The sequence below is a fragment of the Ovis canadensis genome, chromosome 23 (assembly GCF_042477335.2).
Source record: "Ovis canadensis isolate MfBH-ARS-UI-01 breed Bighorn chromosome 23, ARS-UI_OviCan_v2, whole genome shotgun sequence".
Classification (NCBI taxonomy): Eukaryota; Metazoa; Chordata; class Mammalia; order Artiodactyla; family Bovidae; genus Ovis; species Ovis canadensis.
This window is the reverse complement of record NC_091267.1, coordinates 70,903,924-70,921,900: the sequence shown is the minus strand read 5'-3', so window position 1 is coordinate 70,921,900 and position 17,977 is coordinate 70,903,924. Positions and strand designations below refer to the sequence as shown.

The window sequence follows — 17,977 nt, the reverse complement described above, 5'->3', positions numbered from 1 at the left end:
ATTAGGAGGCCCTACGGACTCAGTGACAGAAACCAAACCAAACCAGCCATCCCCTTCTCTCCATCCTGATGTTAGTTACCGCCTAGGTGTTCAAGGCTCCTCTTTCAAAACACAGGCTACTGCCACACCCTCCAAACTGGCCTTGAGGGAGGGCCACTCTCACCTGCAACGGTGGTCACACCAGGCGACTGCCCTGGCTGGCTGGCAGCTCTCTCTGCCAGCTTTCCACAATCTTAGGCATAAAATGCGAATTCTTCACGGTGGCCCTCACAGCCCTCAAGAGCTGCGACTCCTGTCTGCTTACTCCTTTCTGAAGCCCCACTGGCCATATTCATCTCCATCAATCTCGGAAAACACTCAGGTCTGCATGAGCTCTTGCACCCACTGGCTGTGCCTCCTTCTGAATGCTCTCCCCCAGATCGTGGGGCGGGCTCTTGTCTACTGATTGAGGTCAGAGCTTTTATGTTGAAGGGAGCGTCAACTGGCACCACAATTTGGGAAAGCAAACTGGTAACATGTTCCAAAGGATTTAAATCCTGATATTTTTTTAACTCAGTACTTTCATTTCCAGGGAGGTACAGAGCTTAATACAACTTAAAATTTCTTGCAGAGATATTCACTGTATCCTTTTCTTTCTTATATGAGAACAGGGCTGAAATGATTAAGACAATGTACTCTGAGAAAAACGGAATGCTGAATATCACATGTGGGAATTTCAAATGACAAAAAAAACAGGCTATGAAAGTCTCCTGACATTCTGAGGTTAATTATGCAAGCCTGGTGTGCCGCAGTCCATGTGGTCACAAGGAGTCTGACATGACTGAGCGACTGAACACAACATATGTAAAAATACACATTCCCTACGAAAAGGAAAATGTCAAAATACTGAGTGATGTTCCTTCTGCTGTTGATGGATTTTCTTCCCTCTAATTTCCTTTTCCTTCTAACGTCACGTGTAACTTTCACAATTACAGGGAGAATACTCCTCACTTTTAACATAAAGAAAGACTAACCTAAACAGTTGTTAGCTTTTCAAAGAACCACAAAGAAGGCATGTTTAAAAGCACCACGTTAAAATGAAAAGCTTCTCGATACGATATGCAATAATTCAAATGAGAAAAACAGGGGAAACATATCACAGACAAGGACCCAAACCTCCTATTCTACAGATTTCTTACACATCAATGAAAATTTAACAACCATAAGGAAAAATAGAAAAGGTAAATGGGCACCACATAAAGAGGAAATACAAACACATGAAGAGCTATTCGACTTCGCTGACTAAAGATACAAAATATTTCACCTTCCACAATGGCAAAGATTAAAAGACTGATAACATGGAGTAATGCTGAGGATGGAAAAACTGGTACTCTCATCAACTGCTGGAGTCAGAGAAACTAGTGTAAACCTTGAGAGGGCAATTCCCCAACGTCTATAAACATCATACTATATCCTAACCACTGGGCTGCCAGGACAGTGCCCCCGAAACACTATTATCAGTCGAACAGAAACAGGACGAGTTGGTGGACGGAGAAATAAAACCAGAGCCTCCAAGAGCACAGGAGAGAGCTGCACGGTGGACATATTCTCTGGGTGCCAGAAATTCAGCAGTCAGTTGATACAAGGGACTGGAGAGACCCTGGGGCAACTGTCAGGGTGAGTAGCTGTGAAACTCTGCTTCCTCTAGCTTCTCCGATCACTGCCTTCTTCATGCAGGTGCAAGCAGGAGGGCGGTCCTAAGTCTGGAAGCGCAAGGAGCTAAAGATGGCCAGGAGGGACCCGCAGCAGCCACAGGTGGAAGGCTACCCCCGGGCCCCTCCCACCAAACCCCGCAGGGCCTCAACCTGCCGCTCACCAGTGTGGGTACAAACGGAGCCCACAGGAGACACAGACGCCAAGGTCACAGACGCCAAGATCCGCAGACAACCAAGAATCGTCAAACGTGTGAAAAAAGCAGGCCGTGAAAAAGCCAGGCCATGTAACATCGGGTCACGAGCTTAGAAAGGGAGCGCGCAATCAGACTTGGAAAAAGAATTGCAAAGATGCATAATCCATATCCTGACAAAATCTGACAGGGTTTCCAGACATCAAAACAAGCACAGGCTGGAAATAGAAAGACACAGAATTAGAGGTCTGAGAGGAGGAACCAGGGTTTTTAACTTCAGGCCGCAGAGCGGTTCAGCTGGCTCCGCACGCATGACGTGGGGTTAACCCTTACCAGGGGTGGGTCTTCCCCCTGGCTTCCCCCTGACCTACCATCATCCACACCAGCCTCCGCTCGCCCCTCCTGACCTGGAGACCGTGTGCTCTCGTCACCTCCTCCACGTTCACGGGCAAACGCTGAGAAGCGGAGTCTGCTTCACGCTTGGGTGCCCTGGGCGTTTCCACTTCTTGCTTATCCTGCACTGTTTCTCAGAGAAACCCCCTCGAAGCCGATGCTAATGCAGGGCTAACCCTTCCCGTTCCACGGTTGCATAATACGACTGACTGACTGACTGAAGTCGCTCAGTCGTGTCCCACTCTTTGCAACCCCATAGACTGTAGCCTACCAGGCTCCTCTGTCCATGGGATTCTCCAGGCAATAGTACCAGAGTGGATTGCCATTTCCTTCTCCAGGGGATCTTCCCAACCCAGGGCTCGAACCTGGGTCTCCCACATTGTAGACAGATGCTTTACCGTCTGAGCCACCAGGTACAGACAGTCCATTTTTCAACCAACAGGCATTGGTATTTTCAGGATCTTGCCACTAAAATCTCACAATAAACCTCCTTTTACAAATGGCTCTGTGTACAGACACTTTCATGTTTAGAAGACAGACAGGTAAGGCTGCTTAGGAGAAAGGAATATTAATGTTTCACTTTAATGTGCACTGCCAATCTGCTTTCCAAATAAAGCATGGTGATTCACATTTCCATCAGTATTATGAAAATAACACTTCTATTACATCCATGCTAGCAAGAAGTGCTATTCTCCTTTTTTTTCCTTTTTAAAGTCAGTCTGATGAATTTAAAGTAACGTCTCACTGCTGTTTCAGTCTGCAATTCCCTAGCAGATATCGACTGCTTTTTGAAAGGTTTCCTGGCTTATCTGCATTTACTCTCTGGGAATTGCATGTTTATATTTTTCGTCCGTTCTCCCCAAGCTGTGTTTGTCTTGTCAATTCACGAGTTACAGACAGTAACCCCCTGACTGTCATACGCGTTATACGCTCCCCTCCCCAACCGCCTAGCTTGCACGTACTGAATCTTGCTTTAAACGTTCTCCTTCACTCCAAGATTATGCAAGTATCCTCTTACATTTCCTTGCACATTTGAACTGCTTGTTTACATTTAAGTTTCTGAAGATTTTGGAATTTATTTCTGATTATAATGGAAGAGAGAGGTCCATCTCCCCCACACCTTCTTCCTAAAGAGATGGTTGTGCCAATACCGTCAAATAGATGAACCATCCAATATATGAGGTATTCTTTTCTCAACAGAATTGAGCTGTTCCTCTCATGATGTGTTAATTTCTCGTGCTTCAGGATACAGAGTCCTGGGTGCTCTATTCTGTTCCACTGAACCATTTATGTAATTCTGTATCGACACCACACCGATTTGACCGCAAAGACGTTCTTATTAGCATAGTAATAAGATCACTACCGTGATCACTTGTCAGCTAAGTTTGTCCCCTCCGTCCACAGGTTTTACTCTCCATATTTAGACGTGCTCTTCACAGGTATTATGCATTTATTTTTCTATATAAACTTTAGAAATATTTCATTTAGTTTAAAACAAGGAAAACAGGGGAAACCGACTGCCTTGGCAATTCTAAAGGCAACAGCAATTAATGTATTAATCTGGGGATAATTGATGTGTGTATGGCACATGCTTTTGTTTTGCAGCCTTCACTACAAAGAGCAGAGGTGTCGTTCTTGGTCAGTTTCTTCCTAGGTTATTCGCTGCTGCTGAGAAAAGAGATGCGTAACTTCCATTCCCAGGCGCTCATTTCCAAATCAGAGAAGTGATCACTGGTAAAGACTTATTTTATCCAGCCATCATGATCATTTTTCCAACTGATTTTAGATTCTTTTTCCCAACATAAGCTCTTGTGTTTTCTAGACATGCAAACATTTCACTAGTGACATTTATTATAACCTCTAAGACAACATCAAACTGTATAAGCAGACAGCTTTTTACAATTCCTAATTTCAACAGAAACAGCGTTTTGCCTTTTAGGGGAATATCTGCTGTTAGTTGGTTTTGGAGAGTAATAAATAGCCTTTAAGTATTATCCTTTTATCCTTATTGGTTTTTCAGATTATACTGGGTTGGCCAAAGAGTCCATTCGGGTTCTTCCGTACCACCTTATGGAAAAACCTAAACGAACTTCTTGACCGACTCAATAAATGTTAGGGATGGCCGCTTACAGGATCAAACGGCTCCTCTCCTCTGATCTGGGCACAAGCTCTGCTCCTTTAGTACGCTGGGGTACAAACGTGTGTGATGGTCAGTGTCTCTAACACCATCACCAAAGCATTACTGGGATAACTATTAATCATGGTATCTCTGACCCACTCAGGAGTTGATCTGTTAGTAAGTTATTTTGAATTTCTGCATTTGCTTTGATAGACACTGTTCTATAATATTTTCTGAGTTTAAAGCTTAGATAAAACTCAGCTGGAAACCCATGAAATCCTGATGCCTTTTTCAACAGTCACTTTTCACCACTTTCCCTACCCCTTCTAGACTAACTGGTCTTTCCACGTTTTCTAAGCTTCTTGAATCCATTCTGGTAATTCGTATTTTATTACGGAATCAACGTCACATTTTCAGATGTGCTTCCAGAGGGCTGCATGTAGCACTTCCCCGTAAGGTCAGGTAATCCCCCTGGCATCTCCCTTCTCATCCGCATTCTCTAGTTCTGCTTTCTCTTTACCTCAGTTAGGATGATGGGGGTAGTTTATTGGTCCCTTCATATAAGCAGCTACTGGATTTACTTATCCTTTAAAATGTCATCTTCTGTTTTGTTAATTCTAACTAATTCTCTTCATGTCATCTCTTAATTCTTTTTTCCTAGTTCTTTTTTATTTAGTTGGTTTCTTTTTTCAAATGTCTTACAATGCATATTCAATTCTCATATTTTTCATCTTCTTAAATAATGAAGGTAGTTACCCAGAAGGTGATATGTTCTTCAATGTTTAGAACGTTCGTGAAAAACAAGAAAAATACCTAAGATGACGATTTTAAGAGCCATAATACAAGTAGGCAGTGGAATTAGTCCACTAGTTGACATTTGATGAGCAGAGGATGGATAAACCAATGGAAGAAAGGAAAAGTCATCACCATTCCCTTAACACAGGCCAAGTTCAAACAAAATTCCATCATCTCCCTCACTGACAGGTTTTCACCCTGCATTTCACATTTTGGGAAAAGTGATTTAATTCATAGATAGGTTTTTCTTTTAATTATCACCAGAATAGATGATGCCTAATATTAAAACGTCTATCTGTAGTCAGAACAATGCTCTAAATCTAGGGCATCAGACAAAAATTTGTCATGATCATGAACTTAATGCAAGAATGCGGCCTGTCACATTTGAGCTGCGTCTTAAGGGCGAGTTGATACAAAACTCTCAGGTGATCATTCAGAACCCATTCTGTGCCCAGGTTCAGCAATGTAAGAAGCAACCTTTCCTGTGTGATTGCTTCAGACAGCAACTCTTAAAAAACGATGCCGAAGGGACAGAGAGAGTGTCTGCTGATTCCAGGGTGAGTGGCTCTGACCTAATTCGACAAGTGTCTGAGGCCAGAAGCAAAGCTGCTACTATTTCCTAATCCTCACTACAGGGAACTTTAGAAGACTTACAAGGGCCCAATCTGGCCTGGGGAACTTGAAGATAATGCTCCAAGAAAACCACTTTCATTTACACTCTACTAATTCAGAATTATTTTTATGATCTGGAAAGAGTTCGGACTCACGTTTCCATTTTTAGACCCTAGGACAACAGGCGGAGAACGAGGCTAACTCTACTTATGGGAACAAATTTTAGAAGCTCTGACTCATGTGTAAACAACCAATGTGCTAATAATTTATCTGTTGGTTAAAAGCACACACTTCTATTTGGGTTGCCACCCTAAGTCCTGGTAAGAACTGAAACCAGAAGGAGGTTTTTTTTTTTAACATGTTCTATGTTTAATTCTTTTCTCACTCTGTTCCTGAATGTTTTCCCCAGTGAATCCCAGTAAATAAAACATTACTATTAAAGCCTCATTATAATAGGAGCTCTTCGGTAATAGGACACAATGTTCTCAAGGGTCTCCAAAACTAGTGAGGAAATCCGACTCGACGGACATGAGTTTGAGTAGGCTCCGGGAGATGGTGATGGACAGGGTGGCCTGGTGTGCCGCAGTCCATGGGGTCGCAAAGAGTCGGACACGACTGAGCAACTGAACTGAAGTTCCCTCTAGACGATACGCGCTGTTTCTGGGAGAAAGACTACAACTTCACCGCGCCCCACACCCTGTCTAGGTGATCTGTGCATCCTGATCAACAGTCAGATGCCTGACAGCAGGGCTTCTGTGAGCACAGAGGCGAGGTCAGGCTGTGCCTGGACCCCTGAGGACATGGCAGGGGGGCCACTGCTTCCAAGTCTAAGAGGCGTTAGAAAGGTACAGCAGGGCTTGGGGGCCCTAGGCTGTCAAGTCGATACACCTGCCTACACGTAATCCTGCCTGCCTCAACCCAGTCTTCACGGACTGATGCTACTCCAGAACTATGAGTCACTGGGTCATATCCAAGGCCCAGTATCGGCTATAAACAAGCAATTGTTTTCAGCTCTCCAGCAAGACAATCTTTAAAATGAGGTCTTTGGTTGGCTGGCTTTTTTTTTTTTTTTCTGCACGTCACTCTGGTTTTCATCTGTCAAGATGAAAGGGAGACACCTGTGTTTGCTAAAGTTCAATGTCAATCAGCTGCTGGCCGTGGTCAAGGAGTAATCTGGTTGAGCTGGTTGGAATTTCCAGGTATTCTCCTATTATCCTTTGAAGTACTGAAAATTTCACTTTCTGGTGGAAATACTTCAGTTTCTATTCTTAGCAAACAATTACACGCTAAAGCTAAAAATGAAGAGAGGAGATGGCAGACCTGGAGTGTATTTTCACAGTGCAAAGGGCAAGAGGGAAGAAGGGCACTCGGAGGGGCTTGTTCAAGTGCAGGGAGGGGCGGGAGGATCACACCCAAAGGTCACGCCACCTTCCTATCACAGTGAGTACCACAGTGACGATGTACAAGGTACCCGTATGGGAATGGGATTGCTCCAGCCAGCTTGTTAGTGCTGCTGAATATGCCTAAAGAGGTCAAGGAGAGATGGACCCCAGCCCCCTACCCAAACCTAAGCACCTGTAATGCCTCCAGACCAGCCAGCAACTCTGTGTCACTCCAGTGATACAGTGATATAGCCTGTTCCCTCCCCTCCATTCTCACTGCCCTCTCTCTGCTTTCTTGTATTATTGCTGCCATAAATCTGAGACCGTAACACCAGTTCTCTACTCTCTAATTACTGTGTTAGACAGAGATGGATTCATCCCCTCCTCCAAGAACTGAAGTCTGGGAACAGGAGGAGGTTTGGTCCAAGTGGAAAACTTGATGTAACCTTTAAAATGAGTTCACCAAACTCAGCTAACCACACTTCTGCGGCAAGTTTCAACGAATCCTAGCGTATAGGGAAGCATCATGGATTCCTCTGAGGATGCCCCAACTTCAATTAGGAGGGATGAAGAGAACTCAGGAGGCCTGCATGCAGAGGCTGGTATGGGAACAAGGGCTCATCAGGCGATCAGGGCTCAGACACACAGGAGACGGGAGGACCTGGGGCATAGGCCCAAGAATTGCACGTTGGGAAAGAAACTCAGGACATACACAGGGAACACAGGCTGTTCAATTGGCCAGGAACAGAGCGAATGGAAAGGGAAGTGAGAGGGGAATTGAGCTTGACCAGAACATATTCAAGGACAGAGGAGCCTGGAGGGCTCCGGTCCAAAGGGGCGAAAAGAGCTGGCTATGACTGAGTGACTAAGCAGGCACGCATGCAGAACTAAACCCTACCTGAGCAGCAGGAAGAGGGCAGGAGACCTTTTCTCGCAACCGTTTCCTTTCTTTTCTTAATTGCTGGTGGTTTCCATTATTTTCTCCTAAGTCTTCAACTAATGACTAATGGAAAGCCCTGAAATTTCAAGAGTCTACTTCCCACGTGTTTTCTATTCTTATTCGACTCCAATTAACTTAATCATCTCATTTCCTTCTCCCAATTTTCAAACTCCATGGAGCCTGTATTAGTCGCTTCTCTCCCCCCCCCACCCCCGCCCACTTCCCTCCCTCACACACACCCCTCCTTCTAGGCAAAACAATCCAAACTACTTCTGATGATAAAACAAACTTCCAAATATTTTTACCCAAAACACTTCTAAATATAACTCCCATCATTTTGAGAAAGGCCAAATATTTTTGCCAGATGACTGTATTTATCTTTCTTTAATCTCTGTTATTCCTCTGGCCCTTTGTGAACACAACAGATTACTAGGAGGGTTAAGTACCTCAGTGTTTTTAAGTACTAGCTAGATGCTGGTGACCACTAAACAGCCTTAGTTCATTGGCAATTAATTAAGAGAAATAATGATCTAACTAGCAAGAAGCACAAACGGGCCACAGTGAATAAGGATACCTACCAGATCTAGTAGGTATCCTTATCTACATGCTTACTATACTTGATCTTAGACATCTTAGAATATCTCGTGATTACTCATAATATTTATTCAAATAGTTTCACTGTCAACCCAAATATCTTGTATCAAAGAGCTCATGGGCTACTGGATATTTGCATCTGATACACATTCTCCTTGATAATTACATTGAGTTTATCTTTCCTTTTTATTCTTTAACCTATTTTTTCTATCCTTTCTCCATTGTATTCTGCCAGATTTTACAGTTGGAGAGTTTCATGTCATCTGCAGACTGTTTGAAATTGATCTTTCTAGTGTTTTAATACCTTCCTTTCTTCAACTTTCACATGACTGACTCTCACAAAGATACATAATACTCAGGAAACCTTTTATGTGATCAATGTTTAATGCTATCAACATTATGGGAATTCTTAACCTAATTTTCAAACCACTAGCTAAAGCTCAAAAACATACGCAATTTCCAAATAGCATGATCTGTCAATCAACATAAAGTCAAATATCTGTAACAAGAGTAACTTTCATCTGTTTAGAGGCCTATTCATTTACTTGGTTGGAGTGATACCGAGATACCCTGCCCAGTGAAGATTTTAAGGTTTCTATTAGTCTAAGTATCTAGAAGTCAAAGGACTTAATCCTCTTTGTATTCCAGACTGTCATCACCTGTCACATGTACACAAAAAAAGCAAAAAAAAAAAGAATCACCTTGAACTGCTGAATATTTTATGAAGGTATTAGTACCTGAAAAGTGGAGTGCAGACGTTAGGAAGGTCAGTTAGGCCTCCAAATTCAAAAAAGGTTGAATTTTTTTTTTAATTAGAAGTCATTCCTTGGAACTGATTATTGTCTGAGGCTTTCTTCCCCCATAGCAGTTGACTTCAACTGGATTCAACTAAACCAGGATAAAATTTACTAGTACAAGTTTGAAAATACCGAAACTTTTTCCTTAATTAATTAGGCCCCTATAATTGCAGCACATAGTTGTTATTTTTCAAATGCTCCAAGTTTTTAGGGTCTGATTCACTATCTCCTCAGACAGTCTGGCAAGACTTAATTTATCTGAGAGATCAACTACCAGAGAATTTCATTTAATTATATAAAAAGCAAAAAGGATTTGAAAAATGTCTTACCAGTCACAGTTATTTTAACATTTACTAATTTGAGTGCCGCTAACATCATTCAGGAAAAAAAAAAAAAAAGATTGTCTGTTTTTTAGCATAAAAAGCTGCCTGCCTTTAAAAAAATAACCTCTTATTCTTGTACATTTACCAACAGTGCATATTATTATACTAAAATCTTCCCTCCAGTGTACTAAACTTCAGCAATGAATCTAGATAAATTATTACTTCTGCTTTTCAAAAATTGACCTTCCAAAACTGAAATGTAAGAGAGACTAGAAATACTGAATCCAACAGTAGAAGGATCTTGCTTTTATTAAGACAATGGTTTCACCACTTGTAGAAATTTTAGCTGCCAATTCAGCTTGTGGACAATTTAGGGAGTAATTTCCAATTAAGTTAAAAGTATACATTGAGGCCAAATATCAGTTCTCGTAATAGGTGTGGATATAGATACCCCACTGGAGAAGGCAATGGCACCCCACTCCAGTACTCTTGCCTGGAAAATCCCATGGACGGAGGAGCCTGGTAGGCTGCAGTCCATGGGGTCGCTAAAAGTCGGACACGACTGAGTGACTTCACTTTCACTTTTCACTTTCCTGCATTGGAGAAGGAATTGGCAACCCATTCCAGTGTTCTTGCCTGGAGAATCCCAGGGACGGAGGAGCCTGGTGGGCTGCCATCTGTGGGGTCGCACAGAGTCGGACACGACTGAAGCGACTTAGCAGCAGCAGCAGCAGCAGCAGCAGCAGCATAGATACCCTACACAGCAGTAGTGTAGAAAAAGGGAACTAATAATAGTAACAACAATAAAAATGAGGGAACTCTTACACAACCGCAAGCATCAATGACGCGAAGATGTAGGGAAAGTTGTGAAAGAAAAGAGCACTGCCCTGCCATGGGAAGCGTGACAGGACAGAGGGTGAAGGCTTCGGATGGAGGCTGGACTCGCCAGAAGAGACTCTGCCCCTGCAGAGGTCAGGCTGAAGCCCTCATGGGCGGGGGTGGGGGCAGATCTCGGCGGGGACGGCCAGACGGGAGGGGTGGGTCGGGGGCAGGGTGCGCGTCCACCTGTCGGAAGGGACCTGCACCACCCTCGTGGATAAACTACAGCTGTGTCTGATGGAGCCACTCTCAAACCTGACTGTGCATGAGCATCTGGGAATCCAATTAAAAGGAGACTCCGAGGGCTTCCCTGCTGGTCCAGTGGTGGAGAGTCCGCCTGCCAACCCAGGGGACACGGGTGTGATGCTCGCTGGTCCGTGGACCACACCTGGACTAACCCTGGAGGACACCTGGGGAGCAGGGAGGAGGAAGTTTAACCAAGACATTCACCTGCTGGGTGGGGCGCAGAAGCGCTGGGCTCATGGTCCTCCCCTCACTTTCTGGGTCTCCGGTTCTTCGTCTGTAAGAGGAGGAAAATGGGTCCACCTCCCAAGTCTCTGTCTAGCTTTAAAAACGCAGAGCAGGGAGGGAGTTTATAGCCTAAAGAGCTTCACCTCTTCAACCTGGAGTCAAAGGGGAGGCCAGCTCAGGAGGGAAGGAGGGGCTACCGAGGAGCTAAGCTTCCAGAAGACAACAGAGGAGGGACTCGTGGACTTGCCTCTTTCGTCTTGTCCCCTTATCCCCACTCGAACGTGTAGATAAAAATACAAAATGACCTGCACGCAAGGCTATTTACTGCCAAACAATGGACAAGTCTGGGAATAACCTGCATGCCCACCGGCAGAGGACTGGCTGAATACACTAAGACCTCCAAACGAGGTCCTACTAACACAGCTGGAAAAGACACTTCTTATATAATGATACCGAGTGAGCCCTAGGACATAGCCCTAAGTGAAGAAATAAACAATCAGGGTTCAGAACAGGATATATGTTCTGCTCCTTTATAAGTAAGAAGGAATACAAAATATATGCATATATTGAATCTACATCTCCAAAAAGGCCAGTGGAGGGAGAACCTCAAATCTAACTAACAATGGCTACCTGTCTGGAGACAGAGATGGAAGGTTGCCTTTATACAATAATCCGTTAGTTATCACTTGGTCAACTAAAAAAGAAAATTAAATTTAGGAAAAAAAAAAAAAACCAAAGTGGAACAAAACTAATCTATCAAGCTGGTGGTGCAATCATACAGAGAAATATTTTTTTACTTGCCTCTGAAATGTACCTTTTTTTTAAGTTTTTTTTTTTCAACTTTTTGGGTCAATCTTGGCAATTTAGAGGTAGTAAAGTACAGTATAAATGTGTGCTCAATCGCTTCAGTCGTGTCTGACTTTGTGACCCCATGAGCTGTAGCCACCAGGCTCCTCTCTCCATGGGATTATCCCGACAAGAATACTTGAGTGTGTAGCCATTTCCTTCTCCGGGGGATCTTCCCGACCCAGGGATCAAATCCGCGTCTCCTGCACTGCAGATGGATTCTTTACCCCTGAGCGAGTGGGGAAGCCCTAAAATGTATTTTTAATCTTACATCCCTAATGGGATATAATGCTAATATTGAAAGAATTGCGAAGAAATATTAAACTACATTCAAAAGCAATAAAATGGAAAAGTATTAATAATTGTTAAAGTTGGGCAATGGAGTTTTATTATGCTGTTTGCCATCATGCAATTTTCCCTATTATTGTGTATATCTGAATAATTTTTTAAAATCAACTTTCTAAGTAACCTTTTTTTATTCAACATTAACACACATTCACAGGTTGACACCAAAGCCAACCTTTGTCCACCAAGGTGAAAGTCAATGTTCTTAATATAACTGCCAGTGGGAAGGGAGGCTGCCTCCTACTATCAAGTAACGTATTCTGCATCTGAACAGATCTGACATTATTCAAATACATCTCATATTATTCCGTTTTCACAACAAAATTGCAGGATGACAATTATGCCCATTTATAGCTGAGGCAACTGCCTCAAATGGATCCAACGTCAAGTTTGTCTATTTCCACGCCCAGTGCTTTTTGGACGGCCCCTCGGGATCCACAAGACAGAGCCCTGGGGCAGCAGCTCTGTGCCTAAGAGCTCTGCCACCGATTTCAAGCAAAACTTTAAAAATTCATGCCAGTTTTCATCTACCCCACAATACACCCATGTCGGTTTAACAGGAAAATAACGTGTTTAGGGACATGAAATACGCAGTACGGCAGACCCGAGTGTGCATCCTGTGGCTCCTTACTCCAGTGTTAGAGGCACTGAGCTTTGTGAGGCTGCAGTGAGTCAGGGACATCTGGCACCCAGATGCCTCTGGAGGCCCGACACAAGAAAGGGGCCACGGCCCATCGTCCAGCGAGCACACTGCTGGGGGCCTTCCCAGCCTACAGCGTTTCAACTGGCACCTACAAATACACTTTCTGTGGGTGTAACTTTTTAACCTGAAAATTCTGTCTAGTCTTTTCAATATTATCACCGAGTCATTGCAATAGCAGGCAAATTAAAATCACCTGATACGGCTTGAAAAATTGTTCCTACCGATTGGGGTGTACGTCTGACTATCCTAAGAAAAAAGCTAAGAGGCAAACGAGGAATTCAACTTTGTAGCAGCAGCCTACCCCAAAGAGAAACAGAACAACAACCCTTACTACTATATCCTTTAACAAAATGACAGCAAGTCTTTAAAGATAAAGGTTTAACCTTAGAACAGACTTGGAGAATTATTGCAAAAATAGTACACAGAGTTACCATGTATTCTGTATCTGGCTTCTCCTATCATTAACAAGTTACATTAGCCTGGTACATTTGTTATAATTAATGAATCAAGGTTAATATATCATCATTAAGTAAAGTCTATACTTTATTACATTATATCCTTTTTTTTTTCCTACTGTCTTTTCCTGTTCCAATAAGCAATCTTTGTTTTCTCTGGATTTTAAATTCAACCACAGGAAGGCTATTTAAGCAAATATAATAAGTACAAGCATAAAAGACTAAAATGATGTTTCTCAAGGCACGTGAAACCCAAGAAAAAATGCAAAATCTGTGAAATCACCACCAAGACTCAGCTCTTCAAAAGACCAACCCTGATCAATAGCTACAGTAACATCTCAGGGCTTCCCTGGTGGCTAAGCCATAAAGAATCCCCCTGCAATGCAGGAGTCGGGGGTTCCATCCTTGGGTCAGAAAGATCCACTGGAGAAGGAAATGGTAACCCATTCCAGTACTCTTGCCTGGGAAAACCTGTGGACAGAGGAGCCAGGCAGGCTACAGCCCACGGGGTCACAAGAGTCGGACATGACCCAGCAACTCAACTCACCACCACCAAACACCGTCTTATGAGAACCTACATTTATCAAGTATATAATGAACTTCCATGTATGAAGACTGAGTTGGTGCATGAAAAACACCAACCTGGAAGTCAGTTCTAGGTACCAGAAGTGGTACACTCATGCTAAGCTGAGCATCATTTAAATTAGGTCAACAAATAGCCTCTCTGGGGCTGAAGCTCACAGAACACCTGTCTGGGTGTGTGAGCCACTGTCCCATTCCAGGCTTAGTTTCGTCTAATTAAGGCGTCAAGAAGTCAACACATAAAAAGTTATTAACCTCGAAGTTTTCAAAGAGCAAGACAGAGTGACGACAAAAGGTGTCGAAAATGAACACATGACTCACGGAAAGCAAATTCAATAAAAGGGTAGAAAGTTCCCCAAGAACTAAATTGAGGGAGGAACCCCATGAGAATGATCAGAGAAGGGAAGCTCATTTTTCTGGGCCAGAGTTTATCTTGAAAGAGAAAGCGTTAGGCTAAACTGGCTCTTAAGGTCTCCTTCTGTATCTAAAATTCCACAGTCCTCTCTGATTACAGTCTCTGCAGCGAGGCTGACGGCGGAGACACCCCTGTTCTGTCCCCAGCCACAGAGGGACTCAGACAACACGACCGCTAGGACCCTTCTCCCCACCAGTGGTCGGGGAACGATTTCCTCCACAAATGGACAGTGCTTTTCCTGCCTGACCACAGAGGCGAATCCTCTGTTCAGGTTTATAACTACTAAATAATGTTATAATAAGGCACTCGGCCACTAATGTGAACTGCAAAGAAATGCTTTGTATGGCCGCTGTCTTATATAACTCACATGCTCCACTAACTTGTTATAAGTAACTCAACCTGGCCCAATGGAACACTTCTGCAAAAATCCAACTTTTACTCTTTATGGATAGATAAACTCAGAGCGTTCAGATTTTCCATGGCATTTCTAATTCTGCACATTCCTTAAAGCAAGGTCTGGCAGCTTTGGCACTACTGTGGCTGGCTGGGGGCACATTTCTTTGTGCTGGAGGGCTGTCCTGTTCACTGCAAAAAGTTGAGCAGCACCGCTGGCCTGTGCCCACTGAAGGACAATCAAATATGTCCCCAAACGTTGCTAAATGTCCCCGGGGTGGAGAGGAGGCTAAATCAATCATGGCTGAGAAGCCCTTGGAGCGATTCATGATGTATGTAAATAAATATAATATGATCCCAATAGCAATGCATGATCTCAACACGGATTACATGACTTCTTAAAAAAATATTTTATTAGACCCTACAGACGAGTATTTGTCTCAGAAAGTATCATCACTGTGGGTGCCCAAAGAAGCAAAATCATGTTTTCCCCCTCAACTGTTACACGTTAGTACTTTTAATATATAATAGACAGTAAAAATATAACATAAAAATTAAAAATATATAGGCGTGATAATTTCCTAGAAACAAAGGTCAGAAGCCAGCCTTCACCCTCTCCATCCCAGGACTCCACAGCAAACATCAGACTCTACAGCCCGCAGCCAAACCACACTAGCACAAGGCAGAAGCTGGTCTGGGAAAGAGGCCAAGATGGATAGCTCATGACCACTGGGTGCTACCCAACCCACCCACATGTCGCCTCTGAGGACCGCAGGGCGTGCTGCCCAGGGGTCATTCTGCCACCAGCTATTAAAACAGACCCCATTCCCCAGAAGACAATGACGCCGGGGGAGATCACATGGGAGGAGGCGCTTCTCTTACAAATGCTTTCAGCGAAAGTGTTGAGGTTTCTTGATATGTCACTGCTTAATCTAGGGGTGGGGTGGAGAGGACTATTTTATAAACAACAGCAAAACAGGATGAGTAAGTTCTTAGGGGAAACCTGAGAGACTGTGGGTTGCTGCCACTGGATTTGCAAAACCTGGTTTTAAATGTTGCTGCTTATCATTATAAAGGTCATTTCTCCTTTTTGTGAGGAAAAGTTGAAAGCTGAGTTCAACCATTTTAGCTCATTTTAGCTGTCAGTGTGACCGTGTAGAATTCATCTCCACAACCTACTTAGGTCAGAAGAAACGGGCTAACTTTATCCACCCTGTAAACTCCACCCAAATGCCTCTTTCCTTCATGGAAGCATGCCAACAGGTGTCTTAGCAGAAAGAAGCTGGGAAGCACAGATGGTTGCCAAGGTGACTTGAAAGAGACCCAGGCAGTCAACACCTGCGGCTAGGAGATGCCCATCACCCAACATTACCCTCACCTGGACAGAGGTCCCCAAAGCAGGCTCAGAGGAAGGGCTTACCAGGTCAGCCCCAGATCTCAGGGCCTCAAAGCCACCCAGGAGTGCTCCATCACACAGGCCGCTCTGCCGATGAATATCTTTGGTTCCACCTCTTCTGGCTCTGCCAACCCCTCCACCACCTCCCCCCGCCCAAGGGAAAGCACGCACTTCAAGAGAAAACCAGCCGTGCCCAGCTCCTACAGGTGGGCAGACAGCAGGCAGAGAGAACCACAGAGGTCAGCCCGTGGGGCACTCACCAAGCTAGATGCTAATCACGGCACAGAATCACTTACATCAAAGATCATTAACCAGGCGCCCAGGGATGAGAGCTCACAAGCTGCTAAAACGCATTTAGATAAAGCTGCAGCCTTTTGTTGCCAAACACTCGGTTTGGGTCATTTCGGGAGAAGGGCACCGCAGTGGCCCCAGGGCGCCCACACAGGGGCGTCCTGGGAGGGAAAGGGGCAGGTCCGGCCTGCCTTCCACCGCTGCTGTTCACCCAGGGCTGCTGCTAAGTCTCTAGGGTTTATTTCCTGTCCTTCCCTCTCCCTTAGGAGGTGTAACTGTCCCTTAGCATGCAAGGGAGAGGGCAGGAAGGAAGTATAAACAGGTAAAATCTGGGGGTTGGGGGGTCCTGTGTCTGCGATTTCTCGTTTTCTCCGAGGAAATGTCTCCTTTAAAGGTGACTGTTTCGACTCTACAGTTGCAAGTCCCACACCAAGAGGGTGGCAGGTCCGTCTTCATCAGATCTGCTGCGGTGCTGTTTCTCCCACCTCCGGGGACCCAACACCACTCGGCTCTCAGGGACAAGAGGTCGCCATCAAGCCCACAGGGTCAGAAGTTCGAGTTCTCGCCTAACAGGGAGCCAGGGTTGTAAAGATTCCTGACAAGTGTTCTTTCTGACATGCCTCAAGCGGCTGCACGCACTCCAGCTTCTTCCCTTCAGGACTCATAAAAATCAGGGCCAGCCCCCCTCTCACCCTTTGTCTCGGGCAGCCTGAGTTTCTCGGCGTTTATGGACGGACTCGCCCCCAAAGAGCAAGCACTGCCCTAGTTCTCCATCCCGGGATCACCCAACTCCATTCTATATTTGCCACAGAGCCATTATTTGTGACTAAAGTGTCAAAATGGCAAACCACATTAATTCCTGCTAGTGAGATTAACCTCACCTGGGAAGACAATGTGTTCTCGGAGATTAATTTCTGGGTTTGTAACGAGGTGTCACGGGAGAGCTCGAACAGTCTAGAAAATGTAAGTGCCGGCTTTCTTCTCTCTCAAAGGGAATACAAGTTTCTATGTCTGGAGGCTGAGCAACGTGGGGAGAAGACAACGAACAATGATCTAATCATCCAGCACCTCATTTACAATTTTCAAAAGTTCGTAAGTGATTATATATCCATATAAGAGCAAAACCGTGTAATCTCTCAACACAAGTGAAAAACTAAAGTTAGGAGTCATGTGACTCATCCTCCAGCACTTCCTGCAAAGGTTATAAAACAAACTGGGAAGACATTTATATCTCAGGAGGTAAATCTGAAACAATAAAGAGGTGGACACCTGTCCCACCACGACCTTGCTAGTAGCATCAGCTTTGATTTAAACTGAACTTCATGCACAATGAGGTTAAAAAAAAATTTAATAGAAGATCT

General features: G+C 44.2%; 1 protein-coding gene across 10 annotated transcripts in view; it reads right to left on the bottom strand.

Moving 5' to 3' along the window:
* The window catches only part of NEDD4L (NEDD4 like E3 ubiquitin protein ligase), a 371,893-nt gene that overhangs the window by 197,863 nt on the left and 156,053 nt on the right, over positions 1 to 17,977 (bottom strand). Inside the window, exon 1 of one of the 10 annotated variants that reach the window (XM_069569080.1) lies at positions 16,350 to 16,541. The exons of 6 other annotated variants lie outside the window; for them this stretch is intronic. The gene's annotated coding sequence lies outside the window, so the exon portion shown is untranslated. Of the gene's footprint in view, positions 1 to 16,307; positions 16,542 to 17,977 lie in introns of those variants that run through there. 3 more of the 10 variants (XM_069569085.1, XM_069569081.1, XM_069569087.1) reach the window with 3 other exon arrangements.